Below are 18,991 nucleotides of genomic sequence, written 5' to 3'. Positions count from 1 at the left end.
GGAAGAGTATGGATATTGGCTCCTACAATATGGGAATGACCTGCTGCTGGCTGCCGACACCAAGGAAAAATGCTGGAAAGGGACAAAAGCACTGCTCCAGCTGCTGATGGAAGCAGGGTATTAAAGAAGAAGGCACAGATCTGCAAGGAGGAGGTAAGGTATCTGGGGTTTGTTTTAAAGAAGGACACAAGGGTCCAGATCCTAGATGGGTCCTATATACTGATGGTACCAGCCTGATAAAACAAGGACAACAGCTGTCAGGTTAGCCAAAGTGGAAGGGGCCATCAAGACTGAAAAGGGATGGTGGGAATTGCCAAGCGGCAAATTATTGGTACCGGAGGAGCTGGCACACAATCTGGTAAGCCAAACATACCAAGCAACCCACCTAGGCCATGCTGCCTGCTCACAGGTTAATGCTGCCTCTCAGGTATTCAGACAGAAACCTCCAGGTATTTAGCTGAAAGGCATGCTGCCCTTTGAATACCTGGGAGTGGACTTCACTGAAATGAAACCTCACGGACATTATTGTTACCTGCTGGTCATGGCATGTACGTTCTCAGGATGGGTAGAAGCTTTTCCTACCTGGACTGAAAGAGCATCAGAAGTAGCCCAGTGCCTGCTTAGGGAAATAGTTCCCAGATTTGGACTTCTTACCATCATTGGTTCAGACAATGACCTGGCTTTTGTAGCTGATTTAGTACAAGTAAGCAAAACTTTAAACATCGAATGGAAACTGCACACTGCATATAGCCCCAGAGTTCTGATATGGTGGAATGAACCAACCGGACATCAAAGAGACTCTCCAAGTGGATCATAGAGACTGACTGCTCCTGGGTGGACTTGCTTCTGACTGCTCTGCTCAGACTCAGGATGACCCCACAGTCCCAAGGCTATTCTCCATATGAAACTGTGAATGGGAGGCCCCCTCCCATAATAAAACAGGAGTCAACAAATTTGCCTCGGGTAAGGGGGAATAGGATTTCACAGCAGATAGAATTGGGTAAGTAATAAATCGGGTAACTAAGTTTGTACAAGAAAGGGTGCCATTCCTCCTTGGGGAACAGATTCATGAGTTTATGCTTGGTGACCAAGTATGGGTCAAAGATTGGAAATATGATTTGCTAGCCCCTTGGTGAAAGGGCTCTTATGTTATTCTAACTACCCCTACTGCAGGTAAAGTTGCAAGTATTGTCCCTTGGATCCATCATATGAGGGCGAAGAGAACATACCACACAGACCCCAAAAATGCTGAGTGGACTGCACAGAGGGACCCCGCTGACCCTCGAGAGACTATACCATCCTTAAGAAGAAGGAAAAGAAGACCCCGGACGAGCCCCTTCAGGATGAAGCCGCACAATCAACTCCTGCTGCTTGGCCTTATCAACGTGATTTTGAATTTAACTTCCGTTTCAACTCAGGACAATGTTTTCATTTCATGGGCACATTCCTACACAGACTTCCACAACACTTCCAACTGCTGGGTATGTAGGGCTATGCCTCTGTCAGTGATGGATGGACTTCCTTGGTGGGTGTCACCACTCTGCCAAGGAGATTTTAAACCACTCTTCTCTTTTCTCGATGACAAAAAGAGACTTTCCTCTCTCTTGTCAATCATAACCTCTCTTTGCTCTCTTGGTGTAAGACCTATAGTTAATAGACTCGGGTCATGGGGTTACATTTGATATAAATGCCAGTGTAACAAAAGCCTAACCTACAACAAACCCCAGTAAATCTAACTTATTTACATGCTAGGTGGACAAGATCCATGTTTCAATGATATGAGTATGCTGCTGAGTCACTTCAGTCGTGTCTGCCTCTGTGCAACCCCAGAGATGGCAGCCCACCAGGCTCCCCCATCCCTGGAATTCTCCAGGCAAGAACACTGGAGTGGGTTGCCATTTCCTTCTCCAGTGGATATGAGTGTATTGGTGCCTTATTTGTACCCTCTATAGTGACAACAGAGATCATGATTAAAGTACAGGACTTGACTAATTTCACAAAACAGGCCCTCCTAGATAGAACAAAAGCCACCCAAGCCTTAAATGAAGAGCAAATCCAAATGAGAGAAGCGGTAATTCATAATAGAATGGTTTTGGACATACTCACAGCTGCTCAAGGAGGGACCTGTGCTATAATTAAGGTTGAATGTTGTGTATACATTCCTGATTTATCTGCCAATGTATCGACTGCTTTAGATGGCATGAAAAACCAGGTAAAAGCGATGTCAAATGAAAACATTCCTTTCTGGACTTCGGTCCTATCTTGGGTGAAGGGCGATTGGTGGAAAACTATATTTACCACTACTATAGTTGCCTTGATAGTTCTGCTTTGTGGACCTTGAATTTTACAATGTATTATGAACTTTGTAACCTGAAGGTTGCTGTCATTCTCCCAAATTGGCAGTCAGAGAGCCAGGATGAAATATATCCCTACGAATGACGCTTGTAATATGAGTTAAGAGCATCAAGAGGGGAACTGAAGAAGGAATTCATAGGGTCTGGATTCCATCTTAGGCCTGTTCATGCTGATCATGCTCGGCCACCTTTCCAATGGACTCTGAACTCTGTGTTTAGTGCCTGTGAAAACAACAACAGAAGGATAAGACCCCCTCCAGACAGGGGAACCTTAAAGATCGTATCTAGGTTACTAATTGCCTAAGAGAAAATATACACTAATCACCCCTTCCTCCAGACAGGACATACATTTTTCTGTATCTATCGGAGTGTAACCTTGGGTTTATTGTTTATTGGCTAATTGTTTGACTGTTAGAGCACATGAGCACATAGCACGTGAATGATGGGGTTATTGGGATTGTATTTTCCTTGGTTTATGTAAGTTTTGAGGAATTTGGAGCGGTGGGTTCAGACATGTACACATGGGGTATAAACGATTTTCACAAATGCTGTTCGGGATCCTTGGTTAAGAGGAGAATCTGCCTTGGGCTTGCTGGTATAATAAACTGCACTCCACTATCTGCATTGTCCTTCTGAGTGAGTTTGTTTCCCGGAACATGTGGCTACAACAGAGTTACATGTGGAGCCATCAAATAAGAGATTTAGACTTGTATTCATGGTGTGTGTGTGTGTGTGTGTGTGTGTGTGTGTGTGTGCACATGTGAGTGTGTGTGTATAGGCAAAGAGATTGCTGAGGTCTGAAAACCCAATACATTAAATAGATAGCCTTTAAAGACGATGAAATAAAGATTATTTAAGAAGAGAGTAAGATAGAAAAAAATCCAACAAAGGCGCATTGAGACCCCAATATTTATAGGCAGGGAAACAGTTCAATTCTCACATCCATACATGACCATAGGAAAAACCATAGCCTTGACTAGACAGACCTCTGTTGGCAAAGCAATGTCTCTGCTTTTGAATATGCTGTCTAGGTTGGTCAAAACTTTTCTTCCAAGGAGTAAGCGTCTTAATTTCATGGCTGCAGTCACCATCTGTGGTGATTTTGGAGCCCAAAAAAGTAAAGTCTGACACTGTTTCCACTGTTTTCCCATCTATTTGCCATGAAGTGATGGGACCAGATGCCATGATCTCCATTTTCTGAATATTGAGCTTTAAACCAACTTTTTCACTCTCCTCTGTCACTTTCATCAAGAGGATCTTTAGTTCCTCTTCACTTTCTGCCATAAGAGTGGTGTCATCTGCATATCTGAGGCTATTGATATTTCTCCCGGAAATCTTGATGCCAGCATGTGCTTCTTCCAGCCCAGCATTTCTCATGTAGTACTCTGCATGTAAGTTAAATAAGCAGGGTGACAATATACAGCCTTGATGTGCTCCTTTTCCTATTTGGAACCAGTCTGTTGTTCCATGCCCTGTTCTAACTTTTGCTTCCTGACTTGCATATAGATTTCTCAAGAGGCAGGTCAGGTGGTCTGGTATTCCCATCTCTTTCAGAATTTTAGAAATCCCAAAAAAGCAAAATGGCTGTCTAAGGAGGCCTTACAAATAGCTGTGAAAAGGAGAAAAGCAAAATGCAAAGGAGAAAGGAGATATAAGCATCTGAATGCAGAGTTCCAAAGAATAGCAAGAAGAGATAAGAAAGCCCTCCTCAGCAATCAATGTAAAGAAATAAAGGAAAACAACAGAATGGGACAGACTAGAAATCTCTTCAAGAAAATTAGAGATACCAAGGGAACATTTCATGCAAAGATGGGCTTGATAAAGGACAGAAATAGCATGGACCTAACAGAAGTAGAAGCTATTAAGAAGAAATGGCAAGAATACACAGAAGAACTGTACAAAAAAGATCTTCACAACCCAGATAATCATAATGCTGTGATCACTCACCTAAAGCCAGACAACCTGGAATGTGAAGTCAAGTGGGCCTTAGAAAGCATCACTATGAGCAAAGCTAGTGGAGGTGATGGAATTCCAGTAGAGCTAATTCAAATCCTGAAAGATGATGCTGTGAAAGTGCTGTACTCAATATGCCAGCAAATTTGGAAAACTCAGCAGTGGCCACAGGACTGAAAAAGGTCAGTTTTCATCCCCATCCCAAAGAAAGGCAATGCCAAAGAATGCGCAATCTGCTGTACAATTGCACTCATCTCACGCGCTAGTAAAGTAATGCTCAAAATTCTAACCAGGCTTCAGGAGTACCTGAACCGTGAACTTCCAGATATTCAAGCTGGTTTTAGAAGAGGCAGAGGAACCAGAGACCAAATTGCCAACATCTGCTGGATCATGGACAAAGCAAGAGAGTTCCAGAAAAACAGATATTTCTGTTTTATTGGCTATGCCAAAGCTTTTGACTGTGTGGATCACAGACAGCAATAGGGTCATACATATTGATAATTACCTGAAGTGTAAATGGATTAAATGCACCAACCAAAAGACATAGACTGGCTGAGCAGATGAAAATGTGTATGTATGCACCTCCACTTACCACATCACTCTGCTTGACCCCCCCCCAAAATCGTATGTAATTATTTTATATTGTTATTTTAATCATGTTCCCTTTATGGCTTGCAATTATAATTATCTTTTTTATTTTTTGGTCTGGTTATTGATTGTGAAAGCTAATAAATATCTTTTACTACTGTGATTATGCAACTGCTGCTGCTGCTACTTAATACCACTGTATCATGATAGGTCAATGGAAAAATTATAGAATTCTATTTCACCAAAACTACCATTTAATAGAAAAACCTGTAATCAATTTTTAAAACCCAAATGCATCTCAGAATTATCTTGGAATATTTTGAAAAATAAAAATGTCCAGGCATTGCTTTTCTTTTTTGGCCAGAGCTCCAGGTATGTTTTTAATGAGCAGTCATGTTTTAAAATAACTGGTTTATATGAAGATCTTTTACTTTTATCTAGTTTGTTTCACTTTTTCTATTTCATATTCACTGTTTCTATTTCATTTGGCTTGTTTTCCAATTTCTCCATCTCTCTTTTTGTTCTTTGATGTTCTTTCTCAAGTCTTTATTGAGAGTAGTCGAAAAGCTTTTGTATATATATATACATAAATAATATGTATAATATATATATATTAGAAAGCATGAAATTTTTGCCTGACTAAAAATTTTATGACATTTTGATTCCACTTGTTTGACTTAGTATGAACAGAATACTAGATTTCTAATATAAAAAATAGATATACAACAAGCAACCAAGATTTACTGTATAGCACAGGGAACTGTAGTCAATATCCTGTAATAATGTATAATGCAAACTGCTTCCCTGGTGGCTCAGCTGGCAAAGAATCTGCTTGCAATTCAGGAGACCTGGACTTGATCCCTGGGTTGGGAAGATCCCCTGGAGAAGGGAAAGGCTACCTGCTCCAGAATTCTGGCCTGGAGAATTCCATGGACTAGATAGTCCATGGGATCAGAAAGAGTCAGACTTGCCTAAGCAAATTTCACTCACTCAATCACTCATAATGGAAAATAATTTCAAAAATAACATATGTGTGTATGTATAAATGAAACACACACATACCAAAAAAGAATTCTACTTTTTGAAATTTAGTAATGTGTATCTTTTTGCCAGTTTTTCTAAATGTCCTGTGGATATTTAAAAACAACATATGAGATATAAAATTTTAAATATATTTTAAAATATGTATTTTAAAACCCAAATGCAGGGTAGGTATGATTAATATAATTTAAATATAAATCTACTTTATTTAAATTATTATTTTTTTGTTAAATTTTTATTTTTACTTTATTTTATTTTACAATACTGTATTGGTTTTGCCATACATTGACATGAATCCACAACGGGTGTACATGAGTTCCCAAACATGAATCCCCCTCCCACCTCCCACCCCATATTAGTAATGACATCATTCAAGATGCTCCTATTCTTATTTTTTCTTCACCTGATAAATTATTATCAGAGAAATGTTAATGTTTCCATATAATTGTTTATTTTTTCTTTTCCCTTCTATTTCTTCTGATTTTTGCTTTATGTATCTTGTTCATTTGTTGTTAAGGTGTCTAATGATTTATAAGGTCCATCTTAAAAATATTCATCTTTGAAAAAAATATAAGCAAATTGAATTCAACAATATATTAAAAGGATCATACACCACAATCAAGTGGGATTTATTCCAGGGATGCAATGATGGTTCAACATTCAAAATAATCAACACGATACCTGGAGTTAACAAAATGAAGAATACAAAAGAAGTCACACAAAGATCTCAACAGATACAGAAAAGTATTGAACAAAATTCAACACCCATTCATAATAAAACAGCATTTTTTTTACAGATCAAATATTTCTAAAAATTGTATGGCACCACAAAGGATCCTGTATAGCCAAAACAATTCTGAGAAATAAGAACAGAGCTGGAGGCATCATGTACCTTGATTTTACACTATACTGAAAGTATATTAATCAAAACAGTACTAGCATAACAACAGACACAGATCAATGGAACAGAATAGATGGCCCAGAAATAAACCCATGCATATATAGTCAATTAATCTATAGCAAAGGAAGCAAGAATATACAGTAGGTAAAGAACAGTCTCTTCAATAAATGGTCTCAGAAAACTGAACAATCACATGAAAAAGAAAGAAACTGGAACACTACCTTACACCATACACAAAAGTTTACTCAAATGGATTAAAGACTTGAATATAAGATCAGAGACCATTAAACTCCTATAGGAAAACATAATTGGAAAGCTCCTTGACATGAATCTAGCAATTTTTTGGAGTTGACTCCAAAGACAATGGCAGCAAAAGTAAAAATAAAAGTGACTATATCAAACTAAAGACCTCTCCACAGTAAATGAAACAGTCAGTAAAATTAAAAGGTAATCTACTGAATGGGAGATGATATTTGCAAGTCATATATCCTATAAAGGGCTAATATCCAAAAATGTATTGTTGGCACTTGAACAATGTGGGTTTGAACTTCACAGATCTATTTTTACATTTTTTGTTTTTTTAATCAATACTTACTACAGGACTACACAATATACAGGTGGTTGAATCTGCAGATGGGGCATCATGGACATAAAGGGCCAACTCTAAAGTTATGTGAAAATTTACAACTACACGGAGGATTGGTACCTCAACTTGAGTTGTTCAAGGGTCAACTGTATAAACAATTCATACAACTCAACTACGAAAAACAATTAAATTTTTTAAAAATGGGCAGAATGTTTGAATAGACATTTTTCAAAATAGAAGACATCCAAATGGTCAATGGGTATATGAAAAGATGCTCAACATCATTAATTTTCAGTAAAATGCAAATCAAAGCCACAGCAAAATATTACCTCACACCTCTAAGAATGGCTATTATGAAAAGGATAAGAAATAACAAGTGTTGGTAGAGATGTGGCGAAAAAGGAACCCTCATATGCTATTGGTAGGAATGTAAATTAGTACAGCCACTAATGTGAAAACAGTATGGAGGTTCCTGGAAAAAGTTACAAATAGAACTACCATATGATTCAGCAATTCTACTTCTGGATATTTAACTGAAGAAAACACAAAAACACTTATTCAGAAAATACATATGTGCATCCCTGTGCTCACTGCAACATGATTGACAATAACCAAGATATGGAAACAACCTAAGTGTCCATCAGTGGATGAATAGACAAGGAAGGTTTATATGTATATATATAAATATACATCTACAATGAAATATTAACCATCCATAAAAAATGAAATGCTCCTATTTTCAGCAACATGGATGGACTTTGAAAACATTATGCTAAATGAAGTAAGTCAGACAGAGACAAATTCCATACAATTTCATTTATATGTGGAATCTAAATAATAAAACTCATAGGTCCAGAGAACAGGCTGGTGGTTACCAGAGAGGAGGTGGGTTAGTGGGTAAAATGGATGAAGAGAATCAAGAGGTACAAACTACCAGTTATAAATAGAATAAGTTATAGTGATATAAATACAGCATGATGACTATCTTCAATGATATGTTGCAAATTTGAAAGCTACTATTAAATCTTAAAACTTCATATCACAAGAAAATTTTATAACTTTGTACAGTGACAGAAGGCAATTAGACTTACTGTGGTGATTGTTTCACAATGTATGCTGTGCTGTGCTTAGTCATTTAGTCATGTCCAACTCTTTGTGACCTCATGAACTATAGCCCTCCAGGTTCCTCTGTCCATGGGGATTCTCCATGCCAGGATACTGGAGTGGGTAGCCATGCCTTCCTCCAGGGCATCATCCCAACCCAGGGATTGAACGCAGGTCTCCCACATTCAGGCAGATTCTTTACCATCTGAGCCACCAGGGAAACCCAAGAATACTGGAGTGGGCAGCCTATCCCTTCTCCAGGGGATCTTCTCAACTCAGGAATCAAACCAGGGTCTCCTGCATTGCATGTAGATTTTTTACCAGCTGAACTACCAGGGAAGCCCTTCACAATGTATACAAAATGCCAAAACTAATGTCATGTTGTATGTCAATTATACTTCAATTAAAAAAAAAAAAACAGAGCTATTCTCTGAGATTGAGGAGGAAGAAGGTGTCAACTCAGCAGCTCAGAGCCTGATAGAGTCACAGAGATGTGACTAGCCCAAAGCATGAAAAGCATCAGACACCCAGATTTGTGATCACAAATTTAGGTGAGACTAGTGATCATGGATGTGTGTCTGTCCAGTTGATTAATCTGCTCTGGCACAACTGTAGAATTCTTGGAGTGCTAGATTCAACCAGGACTGGGTTTTGATGAGGGAAGACCAAATACACAGCGAAGGACACAGGACTGGGATGTCTGCTTGCTAATGACTAATGATTAGGGGTATTTAATTTTCAGTATTTTAATTTTCATAGTGAAGTATAGAACAAGATTATCATCTGAGAGTAAATATGGAGGAGAATACATAGGGTTGAGAAGAGGAAAAAAGTGAAGAACCTCCCCAGAGAAAGAGTGAAAACAGAGGAAAAGGGGGTTTCTGAGCAATAAGGAAAGCCCATTCGAGGTTCATGGTCATGAATTTAAAAGGCAACCAGTCACCATAGCTGTTATTTTTTTCCAACCATCTTTAAATGAGTGCAGTCAGGCAAGTAGTAGGAGGATTTAATCAGCATTGTACTTATCTATGCAACTGAGATGAAGGAAGAGAGGGACTGGGAATATGACACAAGTATCAGGTGGTGTTCAGAGTGATTTTGTATGTATAGAAGCTAAGTGAGAATAAAGACTTGAGGGGTTTGAGGGAAAGTGGAAACTTGGATATGGGTGAGGAGAGATGGCAAGAGATGATTAGCAGTGTTAGAACAAGTGCCCTCAAAAGAAGCCAAGAGAGAGGCATTTGCTTTTGATATCCTGGAGGGCTCAAAGTCAAGGCTTAAGACAAGTGAGTTTCTTGAGTAAATGTAGACCATTGAAACAGGGCACCCAGAATGGCCACAATATTAGGAGGATCTACATGGATCCTGAGATGACAGAAAAATAGTGCCAAGTTACAGTGAAATAGGAGTTACAATATTAAGGCATGAGGAGTTCTCATCAAGAGGAATGGTAGATGTCTACAATATAGAGGAGTGATACAAAATGTATTAATAAAATGGCACTAAGATACACAAAGCAAAATTGTTAGAAACCTAAGTAACTGTATAAAGATACAAAAAGTGGGAGATTTAATACAACAACCTCAACAATTGACTTTACTAATTATATATATTACAAATTTGTATCATAAATTACAGCAGAGAATATATTATTCTCAAGCACATAGGAACATTTACAAAGATTTATCATGTAGTAGACATAATGTTAAGAAACAACTTTTAAAAGTTTAAATCATACAGAGTATATTTTTTGACAATGTAATTTTTTAAAAAAAGGATATCAACTACAAAACAATAAGTAGCCCATATTTGAAAGTTAGAAAATATATGTGTAACAGTTCAAGTGGGCCTTAGAAAGCATCACTAAGAACAAAGCTAGTAGAGGTGATGGAATTCCAGTTGAGCTGTTTCAAATCCTGAAAGATGATCCTGTGAAAGTGCTGCACTCAATATGCCAGCAAATTTGGAAAACTCAGCAGTGGCCACAGGACTGGAAAAGGTCAGTTTTCATTCCAATCCCAAAGAAAGGTAATGCCAAAGAGTGCTCAAACTACAGCACAATTACACTCATGTCACACGCTAGTAAAGTAATGCTCAACATTCTCCAAGCCAGGCTTCAGCAATACGTGAACTGTGAACTTCCTGATGTATTAGCTGGCTTTAGAAAAGGCAGAGGGGCCAGAGATCAAATTGCCAACATCTGCTGGATCATGGAAAAAGCAAGAGAGTTCTAGAAAAACATCTATTTTTGCTTTATTAACTATACCAAAGCCTTTGACTGTGTGGATCACAATAAACCGGAAAATTTTGAAAGAGATGGGAATACCAGACCACGTGACCTGTCTCTTGAGAAATCTGTATGCAGGTCATGAAGCAACAGTTAGAACTGGACATGGAACAACAGACTGGTTCCAAATAGGAAAAGGAGTACGTCAAGGCTGTATATTGTCACCCTGCTTATTTAACTTCTATGCAGAGTACATCATGAGAAACGCTGGACTGGAAGAAATACAAGCTGGAATCAAGATTGCCAGGAGCAATATCAATAACCTCAGATATGCAGATGACACCACCCTTATGGCAGAAAGTGAAGAGGAACTAAAAAGCCTCTTGATGAAAGTGAAAGTGGAAAGTGAAAAAGTTGGCTTAAAGCTCAACATTCAGAAAATGGAGATCATGGCATCTGGTCCCATCACTCCATGGGAAATAGATGGGGAAACAGTGGAAACAGTTTCAGATTTTATTTTTTTTGGCTCCAAAATCACTGCAGATGGTGATTGCAGCCATGAAATTAAAAGATACCTAGATAGCATATTAAAAAGCAGAGACATTATTTTGCAGACTAAGGTCCGTCTAGTCAAGGCTATGGTTTTTCCAGTGGTCATGTATGGATGTGAGAGTTGGGCTGTGAAGAAAGCTGAGCACTGAAGAATTGATGCTTTTGAACTGTGGTGTTGGAGAAGACTCTTGAGAGTCCCTTGGACTGCAAGGAGATCCAATCAGTCCATTCTGAAGGAGATCAACCCTGAGATTTCTTTGAAAGGAATGATGCTAAAGCTGAAATTCCAGTACTTTGGCCACCTCATGCGAAGAGTTGACTCATTGGAAAAGACTTTGATGCTGGAAGGGATTGGGGGCAGGAGAAGAAGGGGATGACCGAGGATGAGACGGCTGGATGGCATCACTGACTAGATGAATGCAAGTCTGAGTGATCTCCGGGAGATGGTGATGAGCAGGGAGGCCTGGCGTGCTGCAATTCATGGGGTTGCAAAGAGTTGGACACGACTGAGCAACTGAACTGAACTGAACAGTTCATGAATCAAAGACAGAGTTATAATCAAAATTAAGCATATAACAAAATATCAGCTACAAAGCAGTGGGTGGCAGATAAAGCTAAACTTAAAGAAAAATGGATAGTCTCTCTACAAATCAGAGACCAGAGAGAAAGACAGAACCACTAGAATCCATATATTATGAAGTTTGACCTTACCAACAAGGTCCTATCGCATAGCACAGGGAAATTATATCCAATCTCCTGGGGTAAACCATAGTAGAAAATAATATTTTTTAAAAAAGAATATATATGTGTAAAACTGAGTCACTTTGCTGTACACTATATATTGGCACAACATTGTTCATCAGCTCTACTTCAATTTAAAAAAGAAACAGAATTTAAGCAAAAAGAGAAAACAAAGTTTGACTGTATAGACATATGGAAGCTGGTGAAGCTCTCTCTAGATGCATGTTGTTCTCACACCTGATGTTACAGCTTGATGTCCACAGGGATAGCGTTGGAAGGGAAAGATAGATGAGAGGTGCAAGAAAGTAAAACCAGATGTAGCTCACAAGGCTGGAGACAACACGAAAGCCACATCAGTGGTTCTTCCACTCTGGCCTCAGTCACCAGAGTGACCTGGAGAACCCAGGGCTCCTGATGGTGCACCTGAAGACATGCACCCACGAAGGAGTCAGGAAGCTGAGGGAATGAGCTGGAGGGAGACACAATGGGCAGCCAGTGTTCATACCAGGGCTGGGAGCTGGCCCACCGTGTCAAAGGCGAGATGCAAAATGAGCTGTTGCCTCCCTTCTGCCTCCAAAACATGTGTGTTGTTTGGTTTGGTTTTGAGAATTTGATTATTTCTCCAGCTTTATTGAGATATAATTGACATAAAGCTTTGCGTTAGTTTTAGGAGTGCAGCACAATGATTTGCTTTATCTTCATACTGCAAAATGATTACCACAGTAAATCCAGTTCATGTCCATCACCTTATATGGTTACAATTTTTCTTGTGATAAGAACTTTTAAGGTTCTCTGTTAGCGACTTTCAAATATAAAATAAAGTACTGTTAACTGTACTTAGGATGAGATGGTTGGATGGCATCACTGACTCGATGGACATGAGTTTGAATAGGCTCTGGGAGTTGGTGACAGGCAGGGAAGCCTGGCGTGCTACAGTCCATGGGATCACAAAGAGTTGGACACGACTGAGTGACTGAACTGAACTAAACTGTTAACTGTAGTCACCTTGCTATACATTACATTGCCAGTACTTATTTATTGTGCAACTAGAAGTCTGTATTAATCCTTTTAACTACCTTTACATTTTTTCCCAAGCTACTGGCAACTACCAATCTTCTCTGTTTTTATGAGTTTAGATTTCACATGTAAGTGAGATTGCCCTCAGAATCTTACAGGAGAACCTCATGAACCCACTCTAATCAAAAGGACACAGGAATTCTGGGCATTGGAGGTTAGCTTAGCAAAGCACTGATATGTTACAAAGCCTTAACAGCCTCAAGTGCATATTTAATATACGTTGTCAATAATAGGCCAGGCATCTCTGACAATATATTAAAAGGAAAAGGCACAGTAACACCAAAAAAACTTTAAAACAAAGAATTTGAAGAAAACACAACAACAACAAAAAGAATTATAACAAGACAGAAAACAAATTTAAAACAGATATAGACCCAAACAGATATAGTGAACAAACTTATGGTAACCAAAGGGGAAATGGAGGGAGGGTTAAATTAGGAGTTTGAAATTAGCAGACACACTATTGTATTTAAAATAGATAACTCATTGGAAGACCCTGACTCTGGGAAAGACTGAAGGCAAGAAGAGAAGAGGGTGACAGAGCATCCAACCATGGTTGGATGGCATCCAACATCCGACAGAGCCCTTTAAAAAAAAAGAATATATATGTGTAAAACTGGGGCAAGAAGAGAAGAGGGCGACAGAGCCTCCAACCATAAGATGGTTGGATGGCATCATTGACTCAATGGACATGAGTTTCAGCTAACTCAGGGAGATAGTGAAGGATAGGGAAGCCTGGTTTGCAGCAGTCCACGGGCTTGCAAAGAGTCAGACATGACATAGTGACTGAACAACAGCAACAACCAACAAGGACCTACTTTATAGCATAAGGAACTATACTCAACATTTTGTAATAACCTGTAAGGGAAAAGAATCTAAAAAAGTGTGTATATATATATATATATATACACACACACATATGCATACACATATAAAACTGAATCACCTGAAACACTGTAAATCAACTATTTTATATATATATATATATATATATATAATAGAAGGATTAACAAAGTTAGAAGGAAACCTTTGCAGAGCTTTTTAAATTTGACGAACCATTCAAAATGAAAAAAAAAAGAAAGAAAGGACTCAAAAACTATTAATAATTTCACAGATGAAAATGAGGAGCATCACTGAATATGCTACATAAGAGGATGTTAAAAGCCAGGCTTATACTAGAGCGTTTTAAAATTAAAAGTGAATTGAAAGGACATATTCAGAGGAAAGTGCATAATATACTAAACTTACACCAAAAAAAAAAAAAAAAAGAGCTTGAAAAACCTTAATAGTCTTGCTAAAGTAACTGAATTAATACATAATATCTTCCCAAATAGAGAATCTCAGTCCCAAAGGACTTTTTTGCTACATCTCCCAAGATCTATCTGTGTCTCCTTATCCAATAACTCATTTCCTAACATTCTGATGCAGACAAGTACAAGGATGCACATACTACATACAGCATGCACATGCTGTATGCTTACAGCATGGACACCAATGCTCAGAATATACTACTCTGAAAAGCTCAAAGCTGAAACATATATGTTCAACAATAGAATGGATTAAAACTATTCTATTAACTGAGTACTTCACAGTATCAAATAAGCTATAGCATCATGTAATGACATAAACAAAATTCAATAATGTTGAGGAAAACGAGATTTTTTTTAAAGTGGAGTATTTTGTTACTGAATCTATTCATACAAAATTAGAGCAATCTATTTTCAGGAATGCAAACAAAAAACGCCAAGTGCAAAGGAAAATTAAGAGTGTTTATTACAGAAGGGCTCTAACAGTGAGAGGTGGGGCTTCTGGAGTGTGGACACAGTCTTGCTATTTTCCAGCTCTGAGTATTGGTTTCTTGGGTTTTCACTTCAGTTATTAAACTGCATGTATTTCAGTAATTTTTTCACCTGTTATTGTTTATAATAAAAGAAGAAATGCTATTAAGCTCAAAGAAAGACTATTTGATGTATAAAGTGTGCTGTTTCAATTTAGAAGAATCACATTATAATCTTTCCAAAATTAAGCTATCTTTCAGAAAAGCCACCTTCTACAGTGAAAAGAAGTTAGTGGCATTCTGATGAATGTGTACGGCTGAGAACCAAGTGAGATCAGACATTATTGATTTCCCTTATTTTCAGTAGACCTAACCAAGGGGAAGGTGTTTGAGGGCTGTCCTCTCAAGAGCCCAATGGCAGAGAGTCTAATAAGAGTCACAGTTGTCCCTACTGACTCCTGAGTTATCTTCATGAGAAGCGATTTCTTATCATCACTCTTCCCAAATTGGTGATTACATCTATACCAGGATAAATTCATGAGCTTCCCTGTGTCCTTGAGCAAATATGCTGAGTCAAGCTGTAGATGTGAATTGCTACCCTTAATCCTTAGGGATCCTGTGTGTCAGCTGAAGAAATATCAAAAATACTTGACATACGATCACTCAAGGTGTAACTGCAAGTTGTATAAAAGCATGGACTGATTTGAGTGTCTGAGTTCAGTCTAATTACTAGACACTTAATCTTATAAACTGAGGCTCAGAAGGTTTGCTAGGGTCAAGTCATGTGTTCAGGGGACAAAAATCTGGATTCTGGTCACCTGACTGTCCAGCCAGTGTCATTCCTTTCAGATAGCTGTACTTCCTGGACCAAAATTTACAGATTCCAATGCTCATAACTGTCTACATTTTTTCTTTCTGCTTTCAGACTATGATACTTTAGATTTAACCCCCTAAATCTCCATCTGAATTATTTACACATTCTGACATCTGCAGAAGGAAATGGATGAAAATGGAGTCTCTTTTTTCCTAGGAATCTGCAAATGTCAAGTGTTATCATAAACTACTAAGAAAACCCTGCCTAGTTGCTCAGTATTAGATTATTACTTCCTAAATGGCCTTGACAGTTAAATATCCTGAAGATTAAACACAATCAGCCCTATTACAACTCCTGACCAGTGACTTTGAAAAAAATACATCAAAATGTGATTGAACCTTCTTAATGACATTTGTGCTATGTAAGCAAGCATGCATACTGTCATTTCTATGTTTGCAAATTTTATAGAAAATAAAAGTAATAGTTTTAGCAATTGCAGTATTTCAAAATAGTCAGTGCAGCCCATCTCTCCTTTCTCTACCAAGTGGCAGAATATGTATTAGCCATCACTGGGCAACCACCCAGGTGTTCAAATTCAGAGAAAGATTCTCAGTCTCCCCATGAGTCATACACTGAGTGAAAACAGCAACATTACACACAGTGAGCAATTAGAAATTATGTCTAGGTGTAACTGGTTAAATATTGAGTAGAAATGTGAATAAAGAAGATGGAAATGCAACACGTATTTAAACTGACTAAAAACCTTACAGGAAAAGATGTTTGCTCCCAGGAGTCACCCCATTCTTGGAATGTGGATGGACTTCATGAACACTAGAGTTTAATTTTTACCAAGTTTTCTCCATCCTCACTGTCTTCCCCATGCCATAAAACCACTTCTTCATAGTCTTATGTTAATTATCTGCAAAGACCTTACACTTTAGTTTAAGTTCCTTTGCAGTGACTTGAGGAACCACCTGTGATTCCCTTATTCCTTTGTAATTTTAAAAAAATTTACAATGTATCTGGTGCTCATCTTAATCAACAAGATCAGCATACCTGCATGAGATGATGAGAAAACTAATCTACACTGCATGGTAAAATAAAATGGATTTTAAGTGCAGCATAAAATTTATAGGGCTTTTATTATAAAATTTTGTAATCTATGTTCAATATGTAAAATTTACAAATCATGGAAAAGCTTTTTTTAAAAAAAAAAAAAAGCACTCCTAATTCCTAATTCCATTCCCAAGAAGTAACACCACTTAGTACTCAAGTATTTCATTTCAGGTTTATGGTAGTAAAAAGTATAGAAATAAAATAATCCCAGAACATGAATTGCTACTGCATTTTAGTCCCAGCATATCCATTTCAGTAACAGAATTTAGAGAGAGGAGGATGAGGAGGATAGGGGAGGACAGTGAGGAAGAGAGAGGAGCTGAATGAGGAGAGAAAGGGAGGTAGGGAGCAAAACCTAAGCACAGGGATGGAGAGCATAAAGTAAGGGTTTGGAGAGAGGCATGATGCCACTGCCATTCTAGGTCAGGGTAAATCTTCCTGTAAGTAGACATCAGATGCAAGTCCTAAATTCCTGGATGATTGAACTCCTCTGTGTCCTTGTTAGCAAATTCCTGGACTCTTTCCCCAAAGATCACACTTCAGAAGTTTTGAGGTAGACTTCCATAAGCCACATCTTTAAAAATGCTTCACTTGACTTCAAGTAATTAAGATGCTTTCACACATTGGAAAACATGTTTTGTTGCCCTATATTGTAGCTGCTAGGTCACATGTCAGTATTGAAATTAATTTTTCATTAACCAAAGTTAAAAATTAATTCAAATTAATTTTAATTAAAATAAATTTAAAGTTCAGTTCCTCAATCACATTAGACACATTTTAAATGCTTGATTATCATGTGTGAGTAGTGGTATTACATCCTGAAATATGGGATGTGACCACAACCACAGACAGTCTCCTGGACAGTGCTGGTCTGGCAGGATTGGGCACCCTTTACCACGGTTATAGTCAAGCAACTGTAGTCAGCAATGTCAAGAGAAAGGAGCCAATATTCCCTGTTTTGAGGCTCCCTCTTATAGTTCCAGCAGATAAAGTCAATCTGAGATTATCATCCTTGGGACTTTTCTGGAAATTTCCGAACAGCATGTATAATTGACATTGACCTGGTCAAACAAAAATATTTTTCTAATCACTTTGTCCAAAACTGACTTTGTATCAATTTTTTAACATGCAACTATAAAAAGAGGAGAGACTTAATAGGAATGGTTTATTATTTTCTCAATCCTTTCAGTCTTGTATACAAATCTTTTCCAATGAACACTTTTAAAACTCAAAAGTTCAAATTGCAATACTTCTGTAACAAAGTCATTGTTGGTAGTTGAGGTCAATTATATACTGCCAGCTGAAATTACTAGTGGATGAGGATTTTGAGAGATTATAGAAATAAATCAATATATAAAATATAAATCAAATTGTAAAAATCTTAAGTCAAATTTAGGGTCAGCATAACCCGAGTTAACTATATAGTTCATCTCTACTAGGTTCTAAATATGTGTACCCCTAATCTGACCCAATATAGGTGCAGAAAAGCCATGGAAGGCATTCTTGATGAGAAGAATGGCTTATTTCTAGGTCCAGCAATGCTGCCATGTAGTGAAGCAAACACCCACCCATGAACTTATTACTTTATTAAAGCATGAAATCAGAACAGAGCATGAAAGGTTCATGAAAATGTTATCCAGTTTAGCACACCTAAAAACACATAAAACTCTAAACACTAAACACATGAGTGCTAAAAAGACCCCTTTTCATTTTTTAACTCTTCATAGTTGTAGAAAAACCCATAGCCTATTGTAGCAAGTATAACTAATAATATGTACATTTGGAGAAAAAAACCATGACCTACCTTGTAAGCTAATTCAGTTTTAAAATTTCCTTCTTTTCAGTAATACAGTGTCTTGATTTCTTTACTCAACTTACAATACAGTTAATATAGCCATGAGACTATCCAAAAGGATACATATTCAAGTCTCAAAGTCATGTATTTGCAAATAACAACAGTTTGAAAAGTAGATAAGACAATGCAGAAAAAATAAATACTCTATATTATGACTAATATGTAGACTCTAAAAAATAAAACAAGAAAATATATATATCACATCACAGAAGCAGTTCACAAATATAGAGAACAAACTAGTGATTACAGGGGGAGGGGAGGGAGAGGGGCAAAAAATGTGGGGTAGGGAATTAAGAGATACAGAC

General features: G+C 37.7%; 1 pseudogene; it reads left to right on the top strand.

Moving 5' to 3' along the window:
* Nucleotides 1-870: 870 nt before the first annotated feature.
* Nucleotides 871-2,458, top strand: LOC138081235 (endogenous retrovirus group PABLB member 1 Env polyprotein-like; annotated as a pseudogene).
* The last annotated feature ends 16,533 nt before the right edge of the window (nucleotides 2,459-18,991 follow it).

The sequence above is a fragment of the Capricornis sumatraensis genome, chromosome 6 (assembly GCF_032405125.1).
Source record: "Capricornis sumatraensis isolate serow.1 chromosome 6, serow.2, whole genome shotgun sequence".
NCBI lineage: Eukaryota > Metazoa > Chordata > Mammalia > Artiodactyla > Bovidae > Capricornis > Capricornis sumatraensis.
The sequence above is the reverse complement of the archived record's forward strand: the minus strand, read 5'-3'. Positions and strand labels throughout refer to the sequence as shown.